General features: G+C 38.0%; 1 non-coding gene across 1 annotated transcript; it reads left to right on the top strand.

The window, feature by feature from the left end:
- Positions 1–1,245: 1,245 nt before the first annotated feature.
- Positions 1,246–1,348, top strand: LOC139009602 (U6 spliceosomal RNA). Its single transcript, XR_011471336.1, has one exon. It is a non-coding gene; the product is annotated as a U6 spliceosomal RNA (small nuclear RNA).
- The last annotated feature ends 16,243 nt before the right edge of the window (positions 1,349–17,591 follow it).

Here is a 17,591-nt window from a genome sequence, read left to right as displayed (position 1 = left end):
TCTAACTTAACTCTGGTGCCTTGTCACATATAGAAATTTTTTGATATTTGCAACCATAGTAAAACAAAGACTTATATTTTTGATATTTATTTTATATATTTAAATGCCATTTAACAAAGAAAAATCAACCAAAAAAATGAGTTTGCGTGTCACCTCTGACACGCGTGTCATAGGTTCGCCATCACTGGACTAGAGGAATGAGCTTTGAAGGTGGAGGAAAGGGCCTTGAGCCAAGGAACACAGGAGGCCTCTAGAAAATGGAAACAGAGGCTCTCCCTCAGCTTCCTGAAGGAATCAGCCATGCCAACATCTTGACTTTAGCTCAGTGACACTGATTTCAGACTTCTGGCCTCATAACTGTCAGAGAATACATTTGTGTTATTTTATTAATTTTTTATCATTTTTTATTATTGATCTTAGAGAGAGAGGAAGAAGAAAAAGGAAGAGAGGAAGAGAGAGAGAGAGAGAGAGAGAGAAACATCAATTTATTGTTCCACTTATCATTGGTTGATTCTTGTATGTGACCTGACCTGGGATAGAACCTGCAACCTTGGCATATCTGGACAATGTTGTAACCAACTGAGCTACCTGGCCAGGGCCATTTGTGTTATTTTAAACCATCAAGTTCCTTGTAATTTGTTATAGCAGCCACTGGAAACTAATACAGTTGAACATTTCATGGGAGTATTTTGGGTACGACCCAATATCTTGTACATAATTAAGAAAATTATCCCTCTAAGAAAGCTAAAATAGAATATTGGTATGTTGAATTGAAAAATAGAATAGTAAAATATCCAACCTGAAATCTTGGTTTCTAAATACCATTCTCCATTAAAAGAAGCAAAGCCCATTAGAGAAATGTCTGATTCTGGGCCTGAAGTTGGGGAAGTACAAGATGAGTCTGGAACATCTTTTTATGTGAGATAATAACAAATTACACAGAAGCCAGTATGAAGGAACATCCACTGACCAGATCAAGAACAATGTGAACATCAAAATAAATAATAAGAAAATTACAGTCCATTTTAATAGTAATTTGTGAACCCATATCAATAAGTAAATAATTTGTGAGTCCATGTCAATATAAATAAATAAGTAAATAGATGAATAAATAAGAACCTTACACTAGAATGGCAATTATAAGTGTAGAAGGAATGCTTGAATTAGAAAAATTAATATTGGTAACGTTTATCATAACACAATTCAGCCAAAATATAGCAATAGATACTAAAACTAATGGGTGAACGTTTGACAAAGAAAGAGATATTTACTTGGAACAACACAGAGAAGATTAGCAAGGCCCCTGTGTAAGGAGAACATGAAAATTCATGAAGCATTCCATATTTTTTTTACAAAGAGGTATGTACATATTTAGATATACTATCAAAAAGAATTAACAAAATTGCAAAAAGAAAAGAAAAGAATATCATTCAGCTAAGCCTGAAGGCCAATCTACCTCTGCACATAAATTCTTCCTAAATACTTAATAGTTACTAAGAGAACTGAGTAACTTTACAGTAGAGAAATCTGAGAGATGCCACCATAATCAAGGATTCAGAATAATCATCACCAATAATGGAACAAATTAAAATCATAGAGCACCTGATGATATACAATAATAGGAACACACACCATCACTTGTTTCTGTCAGATACCTACCACATATACATAATCTAAAGGTAATTGTGAGGAAACCTCAGATATACCCAAATTGAGGGCTATTATACCAAGTAAATGGTCTAAGAAAGTCAAGGATGACTGAGATTCAAGGCTGAAGGAGATTACAGAGAAACTAAATGCAACACATGATCCTTGGCTGGATTCCTGTGCTATAAAATATATTATTGGAACAACTGCCAAAATATGAATGAGGTCGAAAACTAGCTAGAAGTAATGTAGCAATGTTAATTTCTTGATTTTGATACTTAGATGGTATTTAGGTAGGAGCATGTCCTTGCTTTTGGCATCACATATATGTAGTGGAATGTATCAGGCATCATGTCAGCAACTTACAAATGGTCCAGAGAAAAAAGTTAATTGTACTATCCTTGCAAATTTTCTACAAGTTTAAAATTATTTCAAAGTAAAATAAAAAAGATTTAACTATGGTTACTTTTTTTTTGAAAAAATAAGCCCAGAATAAGTTAAATTTGTGCAGCCCTGCTGCCATAGTCAACACATGGACAGACAAGATTGGTTATGTTAATTATGCCTAGTTCTAATAACCACACAAATCCTAAAAATTAAGTATGTAAGTTAAAAGTCTTGGCTTAGTGGCTCCGTTGGTTGGAGTGTCATCCAGTACACCAAAAAGCTACGGGTTCGACTCCTGGTCAGGGCATATACTAGGCTGCGGGATCAATCCTGGTGAGGGGCGCATATGAGAAGCAGTATATCAATGTTTCTCCCTCCCTATTTCTCTCTTCATCTCTCTAAAATCAAGAAAAACATATCCTCGGGTGGGGATTAAAAAAATAAATAAAAATTAACGGTCACTCTATGAAGGTGCACTAGCCACAACTGTTTTCTCATTCAGACATCTGTTACCGACACTGATGCAGTAACAGATTTCTAATCTTCTCACATAGAAAACATAACCAATAGTTGTGTGTAAAGTATTCATTCCTCTTTCCTCTTTTCTAACACAATCCCACTCTTATTCAGGCATCGACTCTTCCCACCATTATCAATATTTTTTAATAGAAACTGATGGACCCTAGCACCAGTTGGGCCTCATTATCAAAGAGTATTGCCATCCCCCATATTAGAGATTGGTTCAGCTAATCCAGTTAGTTTATGGTGGTCCCTTAGCCTCAAAAATTGGTTCAAAAATCAGCTTGTAACCTAATAAGGGTTAGTAAGTCATGAAGCAAAAGCAAAATAAGTCCCTCTCATTCTCTCTATGCCCATTATATGGAGCCTAGAACTTCTAAAGGCATTTTGCAAAGCCGACTCAGGAAAAAACTATTGTCCTAAAAGGAACAAAGCCAAGGAACTGCAGAGAAAAGAAGTCATACTCACAGAGTTAAGCCGGCCCTAAAACCCTTCCTTTGTGAATCAATTTAAAGCAGTGGCATTGAAGTGAATTTTGTTACTTGCTTCCCAAAGTATACTAGCTGGTCAGTCTGTAATTTCAGGCTTGAAAAGTTGTCACACACAGGCCAGTCTTTCCAGGTAATTTCTTATTTTGTTCCCCCTCTGAAGCCTAATATGAGAATAGGGAGGGGAAGAGAAGAGAAGACAAAGATGGCAAACTAGTCTATTAATTGAATAGAAGTCTGGAGTTAGATAGGTATCTACATATACATTTAGAAGGGGGGAAAGTTTTTTTATTTATTTAACAAGTATACATATGGCACTAACTAGGTACCTCACAGTATGCAGATGTTTTATAATGTGAATTCATTTGATCTTATAACACTTTATGAGGAATCATTGTTACTATATCCTTATTGTCAGTTAAAGAAATTGAGGTACATAGAGGTTAACTAACTGGCCTAAGGTCACAGCTAGCAAGCGATAAGCCAAAATTCAAATTATTTTGTTATATTAATGTCAGAGAGACAAGAGATCATCTAATGAGGATACTTTAGTACTATGTATATACTATAGGATATGGCATATGCAAACCTAAGATTTGCATCAGAGAAGGTCAGTATTTCTCAAATACAAGAAGAAAAATAAAGAGAACTATTAATCATTTATCTAAGACTACTGCCACGGTGCATTGATTTGTGCACATTGAGAGGAAATTAATTAGAAGTTGGCCGGTGGGGCAGGACTGGGTGGGACTGGGTGAGATGGGCTGGACACACCCTGGAGCCAACCTCCCACGCCCCTCCCCTGCCAGCTGCACCTGGGATGGCCCCCTTGCTCCAAGGGCATCTATGGAGTGAGTGGGATCCCTCTGGCAGGTGGGGGGTCCCTCGGCCTGGCCTGCAGGGATTAGGCCAAAACTGGCTCTCCAACATCCCCCGAGGGGTCCCAGATTTCGAGAGGACAGTTCACCGGAGCTCAGCAGCTCCTGCATTGAGCGTCTGCCCCCTGGTGGTCAGTGCGTGTCATAGCTACCAGTCAGACAGATAGGTGGTCGGACAGTCGCTTAGCCTTTTATATATATACTAGAAGCCCGTTGCACGAAGATTCGCATAATAGGCCTTCCTTCCCCTTGCTGCTGGCACCGGTTTTCCTCCAGCAACCGGGACCCAGGCCTTTGGTCCTGCAGCAGAGAAGCCAAGCCTCTTCAGTCTTTAGTCTTCAGTCTTCAGTCATCACTCCGCACCTGCGTATGCAAATTAACAGCCATCTTTGTTGGGTTAATTTGCATACTCATCCTAATTGGCTGGTGGGCATAGCAGAGTGACACCAATTTGCATGTTTCTCTTTTATTAGTGTAGATACCAGTGTGGCCTGGTGCACGAATCCGTGCACATTGAAAGGAAACTAATTAGAAGAAATATTTTAATATAGCTATTCACCCTTTCTCCATAATAGAAGAGTCAATCAAATTCACGATCTACAATGACAGATCGAAATACACACATGCGATTGGCACCAGCTAGAACCTTATATGTATCGTGAATGCATGAGTCAACTTAGCTTATTATATATATAGAATAAACTTGCTTAATTAGACCTTCTTTCTGATTTAGCTAAACTTTTTCAAGCCCAGTGAAGCACCTCAACTCTTTTAGGTAATTGTCAGCAATAAAATAGTAAATATGAACACGAAGCAAATTATTATTGTGGATCACTCAGGGAGAACAAAGGGTAATATATTTAACTGCAACAATGTTTGACTATCCTGCATAGTGAGAAAACCAGAAGTCATCTTCAAGGTCCACCATTTCTTACTTCTTTTCAGTCAGGTCAAGTTTCTAAGCTTTCTAAATCTCCGTTTTCCAACTAATGAAAAGAAAATAGAATTCCATCGAATCTCCTATCTACCTACTCCAGGACTTCTGTGAGGATCAAATGAGATGAGGCAAGGGAAAACACTTCACAGACATTTGGTTAAAGTGTAAAATGTTTCCACCTGGCTATAAAGCAAGCCATGTCCCCAGGCTGAAGAAACTCCGAGGAGGCTAGTCGCTAGGGAGAAGAAGCCAAGCCAGGCATTGCTATGTGATATCATTACCCGGAGCCCACAGTGATCATTTCCAGCTGGGCTGGGCTGTGGGCCGCATTTTGTGTCGTAGGGTCTCTGCAGCATTGGCTGCAGTTTGGTGAGGTGTCACTCCAGGGTAGTGGTGGGACCTGTGTCCCACTTAGGGGAAGCCAAGTATTGCTTTGTGGGCGCTATGTCCACGGTGCTGTTTCTCTGTAAATGGCCAGTGTGCATCACGGCAGCTCCTGCATTGAGCGTCTGCCCGCTGGTGGTTAGTGTGCATCATGGTGACCTGTCAGACAGTCAGACACTTAGCATATTAGCCTTTTAGGTAGGTAGGTAAATAGATAGATAGATAGATAGATAGATAGATAGATAGATGATAGATAGATAGATAGATGATAGATAATTACTGTATGTCTATTGTTCATGTAAAACCAACACACAAGCAGATAGTAGCCCAAACTCAGTAATCATAAAGTATGATATACTACACTAGAAAAGCCTGTTAAAAAGAATAAAGAAAAATTCCTCTTGTTAAAAATAGAGGTGGCCCTAGTTGGTTTGGCTCAGTGGATAAAGTGTCAGCCTGCAGACAAAAGAGTCCTGGGTTCAATTCCAGTGAAGGCCTCGGTTGCAGGCTCCTCCGGCCCAAGCCCTGGTAGGGGCACATGCAGGAGGCAACCAATCAATGTGTTTCTCTCACATCAATGTTTCTATTTGTCTTTCCCTCTCTCTTCCATTCTCTCTGAAAATCAATGGGGGAAAAATGTCCTTGGGTGAAGATTAAAGAAAACAAAAACAAATAGGTGTTGAGGTATATAGTAGAAAATCTGAATAATGTTAGTCATCAACTAGGAAATGGTATCAGACACAATTTTCATTTTTGCCCAATACATTGGGTGCTGTTACTCATTCTAGTCTGCCTAATTGATACCTGAGCTTTATTTCTCATCACCTGTACTGACTTAGGTTATAGTTCCCAGAGAAGGAACAAAAAAGAAGGAGGTAGACCTCTGAAATAAGGCTAAAGGAAGCCCTGTGTTCTCCTTGAATAAATCCTCCTTTAAGGTAGATATAATAGAGAAGATGAGTAAGAAGGGACCTTTCTTCAACCCATCATGACTGAAGTGCTTAATGATGCCTTTAAATATTTAAATACTGCAATGTCTAAATTTTAAAAGGACAAACATAATATTGAGCGTTCAGTAAGGTTAACAGCATAATTTAAACTGGTTTTGCTTGCTACAAGGAAATTGATCAGAAACAAAACTTTCCTGGGCAGTTTTTAAGCTGCCTGGCTCTTTCAAATCAGTCCCTTGGCCCAGCTAAATTCTAAGAAGGCAATCAACATTACTGTTAAATTATTTTATTGCTGTTGTAGTTAGCATCTTCACTTTATGTCACATATATGTTACCCTTACTCTACTTTTTAAGTTTTCTTTCCATTTCTGGTGTCTGAAAACATGCCATTACATTTATATTCTCCATAGTATGTAGATTATAGCAGCTAAGATAAATAAGTTTGAATAAATTAATTTTAAACACCGCAGAGTGGGAATCCTAAACAGAGGTTGCAATTGGTCACCCAAACCTGCCTTACGCACGCTGCCTGTGGAAGGTGAATGTGTGCTTGGTTCCTCTTGCTCAGAGGCCTACGTTCACTTTCCTCCTCTGGCTTCACTGAGTAAAGTACTTGAGGCACAATTCTTGGATTTCCTTTAGCAAGGAACGTCTTCTCTCTTCCCAGGGTCTTACCCATTTTTTTAAAGTGCATCACCAAGCGTTCCTTCCCTGACATAGAAGGAACATTAACTAAAATCAACAGGACTAGGTTTTAGTCCAGTCTCTTATTCTGCTTGCTGTGTAATCTTGGATAAGTTATTAAACTTCTTTCAGTATCACTTTGTTTCTTCAAGCTCAAGGTTGAACTGCAGGAAACATTAAAAACTGACACCTAACCCTAGCCAATTCGGCTCAGTGGATAGAGCATTGGCCTGCAGACTGAAGGGCCCCGGGTTCAGTTCCAATCAAGGGCTCATACCTTGGTTGCAAGCTCTATCCCTGGCCCTGGCTGGGGTGCGTGCAGGAGGTAACCAATCGATCAATGTTTTTCTCTCTGTCTCTCCCCCTCCCTTCCACTCTCTAAAAATCAATGGAAAAATATCCTCAGTCGAGGGTTAACAACAAGACAAAAAAATAAATAAATAAAACTGATGCCTGCCCCCTGGTGTGGCTCAGTAGACCCATGAACCAAGAGGTCACTGGTTCATTCCCAGTCGGGCATGTGCCAAGTTGCAGTCTCAATCCCCAGTAGGAAGCGTGCAGGAGGCAACCAATCAATGATTTTCTCTCATCATTGATGTTTCTATCTCTCTCTCCCTCTCTCTTCCTCTCTCTGAAATCAATAAGAATATATTTTTTTAAAAAAACTTAGGCCTAATAGGTCTTATATCCATGTTTTCTTTGACCACCACAGTATTTTTATTTTTTAAACATTTTAAATTATTTGCCAACATTTTAACATTGAGTAGAATGTTTTGAGTACAATCTCAAGAATACAGAGAAACCATTTTTCTAAATATATATAGCACTTATAAAATGATTTTATTATTAAGTTTATTGTAGGTTTATCATTTTATCTTTGCTTTTATAATACACTAGAGGCCCGGTGCATGAATTCGTGCACCAGTGGGGTCCCTCGGCCAGGCCTGTGGGATTGGGCCGAAACCAGCTCTCCAATAGCCCCCAAGGGGTTCTGGATTGCAAGAGGGTGCAGGCCAGGCTGAGGGACCCCACTGGTGCACGATCGGGATCTGGGAGGGACATGTGAGGTTGGCCAGCCAGGGAGGGACCATGGGAGGGCTCCAGGGCATGTCTGGCCTGTCTCGCTCAGTCCTGATCAGCCGGACCCCAGCAGCAATCTAACCTACTGGTCAGAGTGTCTTCCCCCTGGTGGTCAGTGCAAGTCATAGTGAGCAGTTGAGCAGTGATAGCTTATCATTAGCATATTATACTTTGATTGGTTGAATGGCTGACCAGATGACTGGACACTTAGCATATTAGGCTTTTATTATATAGGATTGCTAGTCACAACCATGACATTTCCTGGTAACTGAGCAGGAATACAATTGCAATTTTAGGTTCCTGTGGGAAAATGCAATGTTTTTATAATGCATTTTCCAGAAATGAATTGAAAAAAGTGAGGATTCCCTGTGATTTCATGATTTTATAAATTCATATGCCCACTAAACTAGATTTAACTCTTGGTATAATTAATTTTGATTTCAGAGTTTATAAGGTTTGCTGATATGATAAAATTTAGATTGTGGCTAAAGTTGTTACTATTTTTTTTTTAAAGCCAGTTTGGTAGCTGTGGTATATAAATAGTTGTAATCTGTATAGTTAGGGGCAGAAATATTAATCATGTTCTGTTAACTGTGATTGTTAGCTATAGTTATAAGAAATATTAATCACACTGTTAATCTTAATTGTTCTGTTCTGACTAGAGAAAGCATATTCTAACCTGGCTGAGAGATGTACACCGCAGCCCAGGACATGGGAGTTAACCTGGAAATGCAGTCCATTCTCCTTATCCCTCCTTATCCGAGAACTGCCTATTATCATGAAAAGATTAACAACCTTTAACAATGGAGATTAATTAACCCAGCCCGAATTGCCTGTAACCCATAACCATTGCACACATTCTTATTCCTTTTGTCTACTTCCCCATGCCTGTAATTCTTTTTGCCCACTTCCCCCGTAATCTTTGTCCTTCTACCCAATATAAGCAACTGGCTTATGGGAAGGGGTAGAGCAGATTTTCATAAATGACCTGCTGCTCTCCCAGACTGCCGGATTTTTGAAATAAACACTCATATATGATTCAACCCTGTCTTTGCTTAATTGGCTCAAGTAGTGACAGGCAGCCCGAACGCATTGGTTGTGCGGTTTCAGTATCAGGGCCAACCAAATTTGGTTCTGTTCTCTCTCAGCTGCTTATCTTTCACATTAGAAAATATAGGAAGAAAAAGCCAAAAATCTTAGAAATGTTTACCAAACATCTAAAGTTAGTTTTCAAACACCATTCCAAAAAAATGGGAAAAGGGAAATGATCCATGGAAAGTCCTACAGGGGAATTTTACTTTAAAATTTACATCACAGTTTAAATGTGTATATAAGTGTGCCTGTGTGTGGGTGCCTGACATACATTAAGTAACATAAATTAGATGCACATGAGACTTTAAAGTAAATAACTTGAAAACATATGATTAACGCATTCTTGTTTTTAGGCTTTGAGTAGGCTGCCCTCTAGGAATTACAAAACAAATTTAGGTAAAGTTATCTTCTGAAGTAGAATTAATTATGCTTTTATTAAATGAGTATTAGTTATCTGATAATTAACACTCTGAAATAACATTTATAATTGCAATGCTAGTGAATCTGGATAGTCTACTAAAATCCTTTCAGGGAAACAAAAACAAAAACGTGTGTGTGTGTGTGTGTGTGCGCGCGCGCGTAAATACAATAAATAAATAAATAAATAAGTAAGTAAATAAACAAACAAACAAACAAACAAATAATTAAAACTATAGCCTACATGATATTTGAAAAAACTAGACCCAAAGATTTGTCTCCAGTTCCACTCTTTCAGGGAAGAGTTACCAGGTGTCCAGATATTTGGCCAAACATGATGTTGTAGGCAGTTAGACAAACATGAGCAGAGCAAGGGCCAGGTACAGAAGGTCACCAGGGTGGAAAGCCCCAGGTGTCTAGCAAAGGACAATTGTAGGGTGGGATCTAGCTCCAAGGTGACTTTTCCTCCCCTAGCATATCGCTGGTCTTGCAGTTTGGAGCCCCTAACCTTTCCCCCCTAGAGATAACATCTAGCCTCAGTTGTACTTCAGCTCCAGGCCCAAAAGCAACAAAACCAACCACTGCAGATGTGCGGACACCTATGGACAAGGACAATGGGGGGGGGGGGGGGGGGGGGGTAAGGGCATGAGGTGGGGTGGGAACTGGGTGGAGGGGAGCTATGGAGAGAAAAAAGAGGAACAACTGTAATAATCTGAACAATAAAGACTTATTTAAAAAAACATCATATTAAGTTTCTTGAAGAAAGTGATTCAGGAAGAGAATTATCTATTGGTGTAGGTTTTTTACAGCTTTAACTTGTGGTTTATTTTGAAAACAGGTGCCTTTTAAACTTTTACTTATATTTTTAATGTTAAATGTCTATATTTTGTATATATTACAATATTTTCCAAATTTCTGTTAATTTCCAAATGTCTCTGAGATCCTACAAATTCCAGTTTTGTCATGCCCATTAAAATTCAGGAACATAATCCTGAAACCTGACAGAAAAGTCACCTGTGCCAAATTTCATTGTTCTCCAAATCTTTTGCTAGGCTCTCACTTTCTATATTTCTACTCAATATTTTTGCTTTAAAAAAAAGGTAAAGGAAGAGATAGAAGATAAAAAGTAAAGGAAAAAGGAAGTGAGAAGAGGTAAGTGGAATATATTTTCCCTCTTCATGGCATCCAACCAATCTCAATTGCTGTTTAGACTGTTCCCAAAACCTCTTAAATGAGAGAATTTTTTCATAAAATTTTCAAATCTTTAACAACTATTCAGTGTGCTTTACATATATAATTGTACTCAATTTTATTTATTTTTACCAATTGTGATATTTATATCACAAAACTAGGTTAATAATGGACATACACACCTATTATATGTGCTTTATAAGCAATAATTGCCATAATTCATTTAGCTACTCATTTCATATAAATACTACAAGATAACTGAGAAACAGGAGCTTCCTCATTTGAATTCCTTTTCTTATTTGACTAGTTTTATTCACAATACATAAAATAGATTAGAATGTGACTAAACAGCTTCTTAATTGCTCTCTGAACAAGTTCTAAATACTTCATTATTACATAATAATGTGTAATTGTGAGTATGATTTCAATATGGAATAACCTGCTCTTGGCTTTTATTTCTTGAGAGATATAGTAATATCACTTCAATTGCTTTCAACCAGATGTGACATCTTCTGTACATTGGTAGATGTATTATTGATATACATGGTCTAGATGTGACAAATTGTCTCTTTTTTCTTTGATTAAAATGAATTGTCACACTGCAACAGCCAGCTAACTTATCACTCATTCACAACACTCCAGTTTTAAAAAGCGTGTTTCAAGAATACATTTGTGCTTCTATATATGCAACCCAACTTCCTTTCTCCTGACACACAAGGCGCATAAACTTCTACTCCCCTGCAATGGAAATCTATTGTGACTGCCTGACCTCCTTTCCACTCCTGGTCAAAGCAACCCAATTTTCCTTTGGAGAATCTCCCCGAACCAATTTTCAGTTGCTGTGATATGAGTGGGGCTGATCTTATCAGTCCTTCAACCACCTCAACCCTAAGAATAGGCATATGAATAATTTGGGCAAGCCCTGCCCATTTTGGCTCAGTGGATAGAGTGCTGACCTATGGACTGAAGGTTCTCAGGTTCAATTCTGGTCAAGGGCACATGCCCAGGTAGCAGATTCAATCACCGGTAGGGGGTGTGCAGGAGGCAGCTGATCAATGATTCTCTCTCATCATTGATGTTTCTATCTCTCCCTCTCTCTTCTTCTCTGAAATCAATAAAAAAAAAATTTTTTTAATGTTTTAAATAATAATAATAATTTGGTCAATGAGTTTAATCCATGACCCAGCCTTAGTGGATGGTTCAGAGCCAGGAACATGATCTAGGCAGGTGAATCAGAATCATCCCCTAGATTTTGTTGGTTTTAAAAAAACAAAATAAAAGTACATGTTAGGCTAAGAGTACTACCCAACTTCTGATGGTAGGTTTATTGTTGTTTTTTTGGATTTAGCTATGACTAAATCTGAAGATCTACTCTTAAACCATTTAATTATATAAGCTATTCAATTCTCTTCCTTTCCATTCACGTATAACCAGAGACCTCTGATTAACATGCCCATGACCTGATTTTCTTTCCACTTAGTGTTATTCAAGATAGGATAAGTGGGTAAAATAATGTTTGGCATCTCCGTTACTTACCACAACAAAGATTTAATTTTGTTCACATCATAGTCCAATACTAGTTGGGCTGCCTCTTTTACAGCATAGGTATATTATTTTGGCACATAGTTTCAAGGTCCTACCAATCTGGGCAGGGAAAGCAGCAGAAGGCATCCTGGCTCCTCAGCGGCTTGAAATAAATATGACATGGGTCATTGCTGCCCACAGCCCATTGTCCAATCTGATCACTTGGCATCAAAGTAACTAAGGAAGGCTGGAGCACATCCATACCCACTGAGCAGCAACTACCTGTATCAGACAGGGCTCTCCAGAAGGAAAACAAACAAAAACAGTTGAATGTGTGTGGGACAGTGGAGGGGTGGGAGAAGAGAGATTTATTTTAAGAGACTGGCTTACATGATTGGGGGCAGCGGGGTTGGAGACGGGATGCTGGTATATCTGAAATCTGCACTCCAGCAGGCTGGAGACTCAGACAGAAGTTGACACTACAGACTCGAGGCAGAAATTCTTCAGAAACATCAGTTTTTGCTCTTAAGACCATTCATTAGTTGGATGAAGCCCACTCATAAAACTTAAAGTCAACTGATTATAAAGTCATGTGAACCACATCTATAAAATATCTTCCCAGCAACACCTAGGTTAGCATTTCATTAAAAATAGCATATACTCTGGCCTAGATAGGTTAACATATTTCATTAACCATCACACTATCTCTGCCAAAGATCAAATGACTTTTATTTCTTATTTTCTTCTCATAATATTGCTGTGGAAACAAACATCTCTGCCATATGGTGGGAGATTAGAGTTATGTCCTCTTGTTCAATAGATTCCATGTATCTCCTATGCCCGTGGTTGGCAAACTGCGGCTCGCGAGCCACATGCGGCTCTTTGGCCCCCTTGAGTGTGGCTCTTCCTAAGCCTTAGGAGTACCCTAATTAAGTTAATAACAATGTACCTACCTATATAGTTTAAGTGTAAAAAGTTTGGCTCTCAAAAGAAATTTCAATCGTTGTACTGTTGATATTTGGCTCTGTTGACTAATGAGTTTGCCGACCACTGTCCTATGCCATGAAGCTAAATGTTTTAACAATATAAAAATATTTGTCTGGTCATCAGGATGCTAATTTACTTCTAAAATCTTAGCTAAATTCCTGCATTATATTTTTAACTCCTTCCATTTATGTATTCATTCACTTATTCAATTAATATCCTGAGTACCTACTCTAAGCTAGGTACAGCAAAGGTCCCCTTTTCAGGTCAGATATCTTCACCAGCATACTGAGGGGGAATAAATAACCATGGTAAGCATTTAATGACAGAGCAAGAGAAGCTACCTTTCATGGTTTCTGTGGATCAGGAATTTCAGAGCAGCTGGACTGGTAGCTCTATCTCAGGGTCTCTCAGGAGAGCACAGGCAGTGTTGACTGCTGCTGCAGGAATTAGGAGGCTTAACTAGGACGGCAGGTACTACTTGCAAGGTGGGTCACCCAGTTATCTGGTACGTTGGTGCTGGCTGTTGCAGGAGACTTCAGTTGTCCCCTATGTGGGCCTCCTGTTAGAGCTGCCTGTGGGTCCTTACAGTTGGCTTTCCCCACAGTGAGAGCTCCAGAAGGCCAAACAGAAGCTTCAATGCATTTTATGACCTTGGCTTCGAAGTCACACACCGTCATTTCCACTGAATTCTATTGGTCACAAAGATCAGCCCTGTGGTCTGTGGGAGGAGACTACACAAGAACATGGATTCTAGGAGGTAAGGGTCATGCAGGACTGTCTTGGAGGCCAACTACCACAATAACATGTGCCAGTCCTTTGCTTGAAAAACCTTTTGTTTACAGATTCAGCTGGCTCACCCTATGAAATAAGTTACATGGCTCCATAATTTATATATTCAGATCTGACTAGATCATGAGCTGAGATTTCAGTTCAATTTCACTTGGATCTAAAACCACTGCCTTGGGTGAGAGAATAACAAATGAAAAAGACACCCCTTTCCTCACTGAACTGGTAGCCCAGGAATTCTTTGAAGAGTTTCAGCTGGAAGCTGTGGACACTAGACAAAAGCTCACACACACACAAACCAGTCCTCTCCCTCAGCACCAAAAACACTATTTTAGGACTCACCTCCTAAAGTAGAGTGTCCTGTCTTTGGCCACAGAAGCAATATAGGTAATAACTATTATTTGGGCATTACACATAATAGGAAGTTTAAAAACTGTATAATATTGTCTTATTTATATGTCTTAATGTTCCTGGAGTTTCCATCACATTGCAATGAAAATATCCAGATCACTCAGTCTCAAATAAGATATAAATATTAATAGAATAATATTTTCTTTATTTTTTTGTAATGGGTACAACTTTGAAATGTGATAATGAAGTTCATGGAACCTATTGGAAATGCTCTAATAGCATGAAAAAAATGTGATAATTGCCATTATGGGCATGGTCATCATTAGGCTGGGTTATGTCAGCAGTTTAGTTCTAGTTCCTATATTAATCAGTTACAACAATAAACCAGTTATGTATTAATATCTGTTTCACAAAAGATTAGATAGAAAAAATGCTTTTAATTTTAAAAAAACTCACCACATAAATTCAAAAAATCATTCTCTGTTTCTCCTCCCATGTCTACAAGACTTCTCCTAAGTCTATTTACATGTAGACTACCCCATGGGTTGATAATCTATTCAAGGTCAATATTAAACCATATAGTTCAACTAATAATGCTGCAGAGACTTCTTTAAAGAGAGGTTCAGAATAAACTATTTATAAAAATCTTAGTTAATTGGCCAAAGAAATGTTTACAATTTTTCAAAATTAAATAATCAATGCTTTAAGAGAAAGTTGATTGCACTGTATGCACTTTCATGATCCAATTACTAGAAAATTATAATGAAATTTCTTTAAAATTGTTTTCAACATCCTAGTGTACCATCAGATTCATTATCATTGTCTTTACTTTCAAAGGTATTCATATAATATCAGTGGAATAAACACAATCAACGTGGAACTCATTTATATCCAATTCTCCTTTTCCTAAGGCTTTATGCTGTAGGTTTATGTTGCCTTTGGACTGAAAACAGAAAGAAAAAAAATTGTTGCTAAAAAAAAGGGGGGGGTCTTTTCTAGTTCTTTTAGAATAAGCAGAAACAGAACAGGCAGTGATATGTCAAATGGCTAATTGTTTTATCATTATAAACCCAATCTTCCATAGACAATAATAAAACTATACCCAACTAATCTAAACTGCCAAACCAAATAAATTTCCATTTATTTCAAATGTTCAGAATAAAGGCGCCAGTGCTTCAGTTCAAAGCTAACACACAGCATAATTGTTATTGATATAACTATAATAATTAATCTCATAAACTCCACTTAAACCTTAATGATCAGATCTCTGGGATTTTCTTCGAAGTTCATAACAGGCAAGAATTTCACCTGACATGAAATCATCCATAGAAAGCTTACAGTGACACTGGCAGTGCTGCTATATTTAAGCTACACTAGACTGTGCTTGCTTGACTAAAAAAATGTTAAACATATCCTCAAGTTTCATAATATTTGTTGAGAGTGATACAGAAGAAAAACTTAAGTGGTGAATATTAGTTATCTATTGAAGTATAACAAATAACCTTAAAACAACAGCATTATCTCACCATTTCCAGTTGGGAGTCAAGACAGTTTAACTGGATCCTCTGGCTCTCGATCCCTCACAAGGATCATCTTGGACAACTACCATCAATCTACAGTACATCGAGGTATCTATCATTTGGCCTTTACTGGGTAAAATATAAGTCATAAACATAAATGCACCCTCCACAAAAATAAGTATATTCTGGATCATCTGATTGCACATCTATCTTCTCAGTTAAAAATGTTCAACCAGATAATCCAGAATATACTTATTTTTGCTCATATTAAAATTTTAGATTATTTTATGATCTAAAAATTGCAAAATATCAACATTCTTATTAATTAATATTCAAAATCACCCCCCAAAGACACTCAGTTCTATACCTCTTCTTCTCATAAAAATAGTAGAATAAAAACAAGTAAAAGTGATATTTAAAAGGATAACTTGAATAATATTAATTTAAGGTTAACTTTTCTAGTATAAATAATTTGCTACACTTGTTTTATTTATAATTACTAATTATGTAACAGGCATCACTCCCCTTTGTCACCAGCTTGGGATGCAATAGGCTCCAATCTATCCCTAAATCATGGGTGTTTCGACACTTCCCTACCCCTATCAGATTTCAGTTATTCCCTAGAGCTTTACCAGGGTCCCAGGAATGTCCCATGTGGGAGTTAGGCAAGATGCTACACTTATACCCATGTCATGAGGTACCCTGACCTGGCCATCAGCCAGATAGGTCCAGTCTCTGTTCCTGGATACTCCACAGTCGATGCCCAGATGTTAGGACTCCAACACTTTTCTACCCTTGTTGGAAGCATAGACATGGAGGGACCAGTAGGAAAGGAATACCTTTCAACCCTCACTAATGACTAGCCTATCACCCAAGGACAGACGATGGGCTTCCTGATAAAGCATTTAAAAAAAAAGAAAAACCATCAGTAAAGTTTCTTTGGTGAAATCTTCTCTCTACAATATTAAACGTCTAGCAGCACATCTCAAAGATGACAGCAAAACAATCATATGTTATGATAATGTAGTTTTTAAAGAACCATTGCCCAAATATATATTCATATTTACTTGGTAAACTACAAGAAAAACTTAAAATACAGTACTTACATATAGTTATAATTCTTCATTGCCAACAAAAGGAAACACTAAAAATCTTCACTTCTAGGTATTTACCCAAGAGAAATAAAAATATATCCATGAGAAACTTGTACAGGGCTTCCTTCCAGTTTTTAGTCCAGCATATATAAAAACTTCCATGATAACAAGTAAAAAACTGAACTGAAAATTGAAAACTCTTCTTTGATCCTTCAGAACATTGAAGTTATGCAACAGGCTTTGTTAAGAACAGAATGCTCTGGTGTATTTCAAAATGGTTCAAATGGTATTTTTCTCCAATCTTCACTGTGAGAACCTGGTAGAGCTCCTAGAGATCAATCCCACCTCAGACTACGCTCCCTTGGAGGTCCTAACTCTCAGACTTGTCCACACTGAACTAGCATTTCAGCAATTACAGCTCAGATGTTCTTAACCCATACTGGTTCCCACAGAGGTTTCCATTCTTGGGATTCTGCTCCAGTAAGTTCTGATTCTATGTGTCTGCCTGTCCATCTCCCCAATTTTGGGGACACAAGCACTAAGTTCTTTGTGTGTATTGTTTTCATTTCATCATTACCACAATTCTTCAATTTCTGTGCTTTCTTTATATAACAATGATGAAATTGAAACCTAGAACGGTTGTACAGTAACTAAAGTCTGAAGCAAAGGCAGGCC

The sequence above is a fragment of the Myotis yumanensis genome, unplaced genomic scaffold, assembly GCF_028538775.1.
Source record: "Myotis yumanensis isolate MYYU_CA2020_CCGP unplaced genomic scaffold, mMyoYum1.0.hap1 SCAF_4, whole genome shotgun sequence".
Classification (NCBI taxonomy): domain Eukaryota; kingdom Metazoa; phylum Chordata; class Mammalia; order Chiroptera; family Vespertilionidae; genus Myotis; species Myotis yumanensis.
Note: the sequence above shows the minus strand (reverse complement) of the source record. Positions and strands in the feature narration are given on the sequence as shown.